We start from the raw sequence: 8322 nt of genomic DNA, 5'->3' as shown, positions 1-8322 counted from the left end.
TAGGAGTCATAGGGAGTCAAGGACAGCATAAGAAAAACCCCCAAAACAACTGACCTGGGCTCTTAGGATCTCACAAAGTCTGAACCAATGAACAAGGAGCCTTCATGGGACCAATCTAGGCGCTATACATATATGTGACAGTTGTGTAGCTTGGTCTACATGTGGAACTGTTAACAATGGGAGCAGGGGCTTTAGCTGGCTCTGGGGAAACTAGAATCCAGTATGAGGATTGCTTTGGCCAGCCTTAATACAAGGGGAGGTGCTTAGTCTTACTGCAACCTAATATGCCATGATTTGTTGATACTAATGGAACGCCTGCCTCTTTCTGAACAGAAACAGAGGAGTAGATCAGGGAGGGGCTGTGTCAGAGGGAATAGGAGGAGAGGAGGGGAGGGGGAAACTGCAGCCAGGATGTAAAATAAATAAATTAAATTAAAAAAAAGTAAATGTGGACTGTGCTTCATCTTCCTGAGAAAGCTCTAGGGATGCACAAGAAGATAATAAGGCACAGGTATATTGACATGTTCAAGAGCAGTCAGAAGGAAGTTAGGTCATACTCAAATCCACCTCTGAAGTTCATGTCTGTGCAGGGGCCTGGGTCCTATGCCTGCCTGGCACAGCCTAGAGGTATATTGGCATTGTGAAACAAGCAGGCCTGTATAAGATGAGATCCATTGCCTATAGTACAGGATATGGGACCTATGAAGAATACAGTGGCCTCAGTGATGGCTATGGCTTCACCACTGACCTGTTTGGCAGAGACCTCAGCTACTTTCTCTCAGGAATGTATGACCACAGATATGGAGACAGCAAGTTCACAGTGCAGAGCACAGCTGCCTACTGCATCCACACGAAGGGGCGGCCCTACAAAGCAACAGAGAAAGACATTTACAATTTCTTCTCTCCACTGAACCCGGTGAGAATTCATATAGAAATTGGTCCTAATGGAAGAGAAACTGGAGAAGCTGACACTGAGTTTGCCATCCATGAAAATGCAGTGGCACCTATGTCAAAAGTTAAGGCCAACGTATGACACAGAAATGCAGAACTCTTCCTAAATTCAACTACAGGAGCTAGCAGCAGGGCTTGTAGTTGCCTGGTGATGCAGGGCATGGCAGTGGCAGCTGCCCGGTGACTTGCACTGGCTTGGAGAGCCTGGCAGTGAGTGGCTGTTTGGGGTTGGCTACAGTGATCAGAACAGCATGGGTGCATATGATTAGTATTGTAGGAACATTTGAATTATTTCTATCGAAAGTGCCACAGGAAACCAACAAACAGTAAAGAGCAGTTTATAACTCTGGAGGAAGCTCAGGGACCCACTTTCCACATGAGTTTTTTTTTTTTTTAAATCTGGCATTAAAAATTCACCTCTTTATTGTTTCTCATGCAAACTTTTCTCCTATCATGTAGTACTGAGTAAACTAAAACTATTTTCTCCTACTTTTCTCAATTAACATTTTTTGTAGTATACATAAGAATGATATTGTGTGAGTTAAGTAGTTTTAAGTATGTTGAGTGTACCTTTAAGAACATCATAATAAACACACTGTGGACATGTACTTTCCCTGAGAACTCAAAGGTGTTAGACCCAGATGTAAAGAGAAGCATTTTTTATGTTCTTTATAGTTTATATTTTCATTTAAAATCTATAGGTTAAGCCTAAGAAGCTTTTTAAAAGTTAGTTTTGAGAAATGAAACACAATGCTAATACTGCTGGAATTGACTTGAAATTTTCTTTATTCGGTGATTTCCTTTGGATTTATTTTCCAGAAACTAAATTTTTGTTAATTAATTTTTCCTTAAAGACTTTTTCATGAGTAAATTGACCTTTCATTTACTAACACGTTAAACTTAAGCTAATATTACAAATAAATATCACTGATTTTTTAGAGAAATTCAAATAGTGAACTCCCACTCCCTCAACTTACTAACTATATTTACAAATAGCCTGACCAATAAAATGGCATAGTGAGGTAAAGATACTTTCTACGTAGCATCAGATGACTGAATTCCATCCCTGCTACCCACATGGTGGAAGAAAAGAACCAACTACTAAAAATTATCCTCTTATGGTCATGAATCCATCATAGCATGCTCATGTCTGAAAACACACACAGACATAGACACAGATAAACACAAACATACACAGTCTCACACACAAACTCATACACAAATACATGTAAAAATAAAATGAAAGAAATGGATAATAGCATTGAGTTCTCTATTGTTCTGGAATATTCCTTCATGCCTTTGCTCTAATATGCTGTTCTTTGCCTTTCCCTGTGTGTGTTTGCATTCTGAAATACCTCCCTTTCTATTTAGACAATTAATGAAAATTTTATTCAGTGGCCCATTTAAATTAATCTGCTTTGGAATCATGCTGCATTGTATGGTATCTCTTTTAAATAGGCCATCCCCTTGAATTCAAAGGAGAGTACAGATAAATTAAGCCTTGTTCATTTAGACTCTATTGACCTGATTCTACTATAATATATTTTTGTAAACACACATCTGTTGTTTATCATGAAAGACTAAGAGTGTATTATAATTAGAAATCTGTTGGTAATTTATGTGCTTCTTAACCACCTGCTTCATATGGATCATATTATCTTGTGTTATAATATTCTTTTATTACAAAAGGAAAATGTAGAATATCCAGACATTATTCTCAGTTTTAAAAGTCATTCTGGTTTTACTTGAACACTTATTTTCCCCAAGTGTGTTTTTTTGTATAAGGATAGCTATCTAACGAATAGTAACTACTGTTTTTACATGTTCTTTTATTACTAGTGTACTAATCATGTAAATGATTATTTTAACCACTTCCAATCTTCATTTACTATTGTTCTCTAAAATTACACAGCTTACATGTCTTAAAAGGTTTTTTTTTCAACTTTTCTTCCCTGGAAAGGTTATCTTATCTATCCTACAACAATGTACATGGGCTTATAAGTTTTTAATGAATAGATGCTATTGTTAACTTAAAAATATTCAAAGGTAGGGCTGGAGAGATGACTCATCAATTGAGGACCCAGGTTTGCTTCCCAGTACATACAGGGAATACCTCTTTCTGGCCTTCATGGGTATCAAGTATGTACATATACAAAGACCCAATACTCATACACAAAACATAAATATAAATCATTTTTAAAAAGGAAAAATCCTTCAAAGTTAAAAATAATAGTCAAAGCTTAACTTTTAGGAGAGTGTTTCATTGAAGTAATATTTTCTGTTGAGTATAGTTTACATTTAAGATTTAAATAATAATAAATTATTGAATAGATGGGTTGACCATGTGTGAAAAAAACACTAAGTAATCAAAGAATAAAAATAAAGGGAAATGCCTTGTTGCAGAGGGACTTTAAACTTTTATATCATTTATGGATTGATTTTAAACACTGCTGAAAGAAATATGGAGTCAACCTATCTCTGCTAAATCTCCAACTGAAAAACAATATTTGCACTGTTTGCTAGATATTGCTTTTCTGACAATAAATTATGTATTTCTCTACTGAGATTTGATGAAATTCTTGGGTTTCATATAGAAATAGCCATAACAGGATCTTCTAGGTACAAATATTCTAGGAATTAGAGTCTGGGAATTCTTGAATGAAGAAAAGAATAAAATTTGAGATTTAAAGAAGAACCAAAAGCAGCTATTACCAAAATATGTATAGACATGGGAGAACAGGGGTCAGTGCTTCATACAGAATTGAAATCTAAATCCCTTAAAGTTAAAACCAAGTTCGTATTCCTAATCTCAGCATTTAGGAGGTGGAGGGAGGAGTATCAAGGTCATTCTCAGATTGAGTTAGAGATTAACATGTGCTTCAACACAAGCAAATAACATGTTGAATTCTCAGTATGTGTTAGACCTGTGGTGTGTATTTTAGACTGTAACAAAGACAAGGATGTATTCCCTTATACAGCACATACATTCTCAAGCTTATACATCAGCAAAAATTCTCAACTCTAGAGCAGAACTAGTCAATTAGCTATAATTTCATTCCATATGTTAATATTATGGTATAGAATCCTGTTTGTTTTCTAATGAGAGACAGAAAGTGGGTGGACCCAGATAGAGAGGAGCTATAATCAGAATATTATGAAAGAAAAACACCTATTTTAAATTAAAGAGAAAATGAGCAAATAATTTGAAGTGTTATGTAAAAACAACAATAGAATAATTATGACCAGTTCTTAAAGCAATTAGTTTTAAAAATAAAGTGTTTGTTGTCTTATTACTCTAACTAGAACTTCAAGTACTACAGGCAGGCTTTTAGGAGCCCAGTGCTGGTGGTGTGACACCTTGTGCAGCCTTGGTGCAGTGGGGAGGGGCTTGGACCTGCCTAGGCTCAGTGTGCTGGGCTCTGCTGACTCCCTATGGGTGACCTGGATTTGGGGGATGTGGGGATGTGGGGCGGCTTGGGAGGGAGGGCTTGGGGGGTGGGAGGAGGGAGGAGATGGGATCTGTGGTTGGTATGTAGAGTGAGGAGAAAATTTCTTAATAAAGAAAAATGAAAAAAGAATAAGGTGTTTAAAAATGTGATCAAAACCTCATTAGAATACTAAAGGCAAGATTAGTTTATGGTTAAGTTGTTATAACTCTTTAAGAGGTGGATATTTTATTTTGATTTAATTTTATTGAAACAATTATGTATTCATAGGCAGTGGTAAGAACCAACTCAGGAATAGCTCATGCATACTTACCCAGTTCTCCCCAATTGTAAGAATAATATCAAAATGAACAAATGGAACAGTCACCTATCAGGACTGAAATTGGTATAGTCCAGTAATGATCTTGGCATTTCCATATTTTAATCAACTCTATGAAATATATATATACACATATACATATACATATATATATATTTAATATATATATTTCACTTTTCAAGACAGGGTTTCTCTGTGTAGCTTTGTGCCTTTCCTGGAACTCACTTGGCAGCCCAGGCTGGCCTTGAACTCACAGAGGTCTGCCTGGCTCTGCCTCCCGAGTGCTGGGATTAAAGGCGTGTGCCACCACTGCCCGGCTGAAATATATTTTTATTTCTACAAAATTTTACACATCTATGCTCCTCCCACTGCATCCAAAATGTCAACAGATTCCTTATATCAGGATCCCAAAGCTTCCTCCGTGTGTGTGTGTGTGTGTGTGTGTTGGGGGTTATGATGTGTTTGAAGTTTTAGTATGGTATGTGCATGTCTGCATGTGGTGCATGTGTAAGTTTGTCCCTTTGAGTATGAAGATCAGAGTTTGGTTGCCTTGATGTCAGCTGATGTTTTTAAAGCAGGAGATTATTGCCAAGTTTCCTACTTAACCTTAGTTCATCACACTGACTATGCTAGCTAGGCTGGCCTACCAATGAATTTCCAGGGTCTACCCTTCTGCCGTCTCACCATTCCCAGGACAGGGGGTATAGGGCAGCTGCCGGGCTTTATATGCGGGATCTGCAGCACCAACCTCAAACTCTTGCAGTTGCACAGTAGGTGCTTTACCAACTGAGCCAGCTTGCCAGCACCAGCTTCCTCTCTTAGAGCTTCATTTGCTTTCTCTGCCACTTTTACCATTCCCCCAAGGCTAGGAAACCACTCATTATTTTGGTTCTAAAATTTGGTTGTGAAAAATACTTGTTGAAGAAATACTAAGCATGCTTTATTCATTGTATTTTTGCACTTGTTGTATTTCTGTGGAGTTATTCCCAGTTGCCTAAACTACATCAACAATTAATTTCTTTTTATTCCTAATTATGGTTCATTGGGAGCCACATACCATAATTTTCTCCACAGTTCACATGTGTACTGACATCCGAGTTCTTTACATTATGGCCTACTGTTGTCTACAATATAAATTGTTCTACATAATATTTTAATTAATCAATTAGCTAATTAATTAATTAATTTCCCCACACTGGTTGACTACATTTATTTTGTGACCAAGAGCAGGGGAATCAAATTTAACGTGAAAGAAACTGCAGTGGTTACAAACTAGAAAGTACACATACTTTAGGTGAAAACTTTGCTGAAAATGTTCCCATGCCATCAATGGGAAAATCAAATTAATATGTATTAATCACATTCCAGAATGCCCCCTATTCCTCTTCCCAGTCAGCACACTTGGACACTGGGATGGTAAGAGTACAAGAGACCCCAGTATATTCTGCTGCTCTGTGGCTTTGAGAGACACAGCATTACTGACTTGGCTCTCTCAGATCAAGACTGAGAAAGCATGGTGTCAAATTAGTAGCTGGGAAGTGACTTTTATATCCTACGTTTTAGATAGTGACAGTGGTATCAAATCCCTAAGAGACAACTTTATATTAAAATTTGGAACTATGTTTCATGAACTGATCTATAACTACTTACATTACATACATTTGTGTTTACAAGTTGCTGTAAATATACACTACCCCAGTTAGCTTTAATTGTCTACTTGACACAGTTTACAGTCAACTAGGAGGAAGTCTTAACTGAGCAATTTTCCAGATCAGATTGGCCTGGGGACATCTTTATGAAAGATTGTTTTCATTGTTAATTAATGTAAGACTGTCCACCCCACTGTGTGGTTGAATCGTTTCTTGGGCAGGAGGTCCTGGCCAGGATTTATAAGGAAGCGAAGTATGAGTGTGCTCAAACAAATATTCTTTAGTTGTGAATGAATTTCTCAGTAAGAGTTAATGGTGTATGAAATAACAAGCAGATGTCTCTTGAACTCAGTGCCTTCAAGTCTCACCTTAAATTTCTTTAGTGATGGTCTGTAACATGTAGACAAAACACTTTCTCATAGGTTGCTTTAGCTTAAAAATGGGATTTAATTAAGCAACATTAAGAAAATAGAAGAGAATTTATTACTGAAAAATTTGGGTGCTATGAAGGCCCTGACTATGTGGCATATTTGTCTCAGATTACTTCTGTAGAAGGAATGTTGAAGCATTTGGAACTTAGGGTGGGGGAAGCTGTGGAGCATTGGAGTTAGAGCCCAATGTTCTGTTCTCTTGGAATCTTAGATGATAAAAGCCTATGAGAGAAATGTAGACAATGGTGTTTTCCTTTGTGGGGGTCCAGAGGAGGAAATGACTCTATTGGAACTGGGCAATGGGCAATTCCTATAACATTTTATTTAAATGCCTATGTGTGCTGCTCAGCTGAAGCAGTAAAATTAGCTATGATTAATAAACTCAGAACCACTGTGTTGTGGGATGTTCTCTATTCTTGATTGTGTTGCTCTAATTGGTGAATAAATAAAGTGCTGATTGGCTAGTAGCCAGGCAGGAAGTATAGGTGGGACAAAGAGAGGGGAGAATTCTGGGAACAGGAAGGCTGAGGAGGAGATGCTGCCAGCCACCGCCATGAGTAGCAACATGTAAGATACCAGTAAGCCATGAACCACGTGGCAAGGCATAGAATTATAGAAATGGGTTAATTTAAGATATAAGAACTAGATAACAAGACACCTGCAACAGCCATACAGTTTATAAGTAATATAAGCATCTGAGTGATTATTTTATAAGTGAGCTGCAGGATGGAGGGGGCTTGGCAGAACTTGGAGAGAAACTCTCCAGCTACACCACTGCAGCGACACCTGCACTTTACTGGGATAATGAGAAAATAATTCCTCAGGTTGAGCACATACGAGCCTTGATCTATGTGTGCCAAGTCTACATCTTGAGCCTGCAGTTGAATTTGCAAATGCATACAATTTGCCCACATGGTATCTATTGTGAAGGCATGAAAAGGTCATAGAGACCAGCTAAGTTATACAACATGGTTCATAGTCTCCTCAGAGAGGCCCTGAAAGGGCAATAGCAAAGATAAAACAAGACTGTGGGATAGATTTTCACCAAGGAGAGCTGAAACTGTGGAGGAGAGCCCTTTTAGTTGGAGAAGTGGAACAAGTCAAGACAATAATAACCTTTGGAATCAGGCAACAGCTAGGATTAGTTGGAGGTTCCCATGAGACTGCTTTGGCCAACAACTCAATTAGAAGTAACTTAGTCCTGGTACTAGAAGCTTCATTTGGTGACAAGAGATGTTAAGTTGGGGCTCTATGTCTCCTGTTATTTGGCAATTTCATTTAGATTGTCTTCATATATGTATATATTTTAGGGAGAATCTACTGTGTTAGGTTTCCATACTATCTTTTAAATGTCCCTTAATTTTAGCTGTTTTTCTGTGGTGGTTTGAATCAGGAATGGCCCCCATAGAGTCATATGTTTGAATGCTTGGTCACCAGGGAGAGGCATTATTAGGAGGTGGGGTCTTGTTGGAGTAGATATGGCATTGTGGGAGGAAGTATGTCACTGTGGGGGTGGGCTTTTAGGT

General features: G+C 37.9%; 1 pseudogene; it reads left to right on the top strand.

Annotated features, from left to right (window-relative positions):
- Positions 1-446: 446 nt before the first annotated feature.
- LOC102926747 (heterogeneous nuclear ribonucleoprotein F-like) lies at positions 447-1220 on the top strand (annotated as a pseudogene).
- The last annotated feature ends 7102 nt before the right edge of the window (positions 1221-8322 follow it).

Source organism: Peromyscus maniculatus, chromosome 6, assembly GCF_049852395.1.
Source record: "Peromyscus maniculatus bairdii isolate BWxNUB_F1_BW_parent chromosome 6, HU_Pman_BW_mat_3.1, whole genome shotgun sequence".
Classification (NCBI taxonomy): Eukaryota; Metazoa; Chordata; class Mammalia; order Rodentia; family Cricetidae; genus Peromyscus; species Peromyscus maniculatus.
The sequence above is the reverse complement of the archived record's forward strand: the minus strand, read 5'-3'. Positions and strand labels throughout refer to the sequence as shown.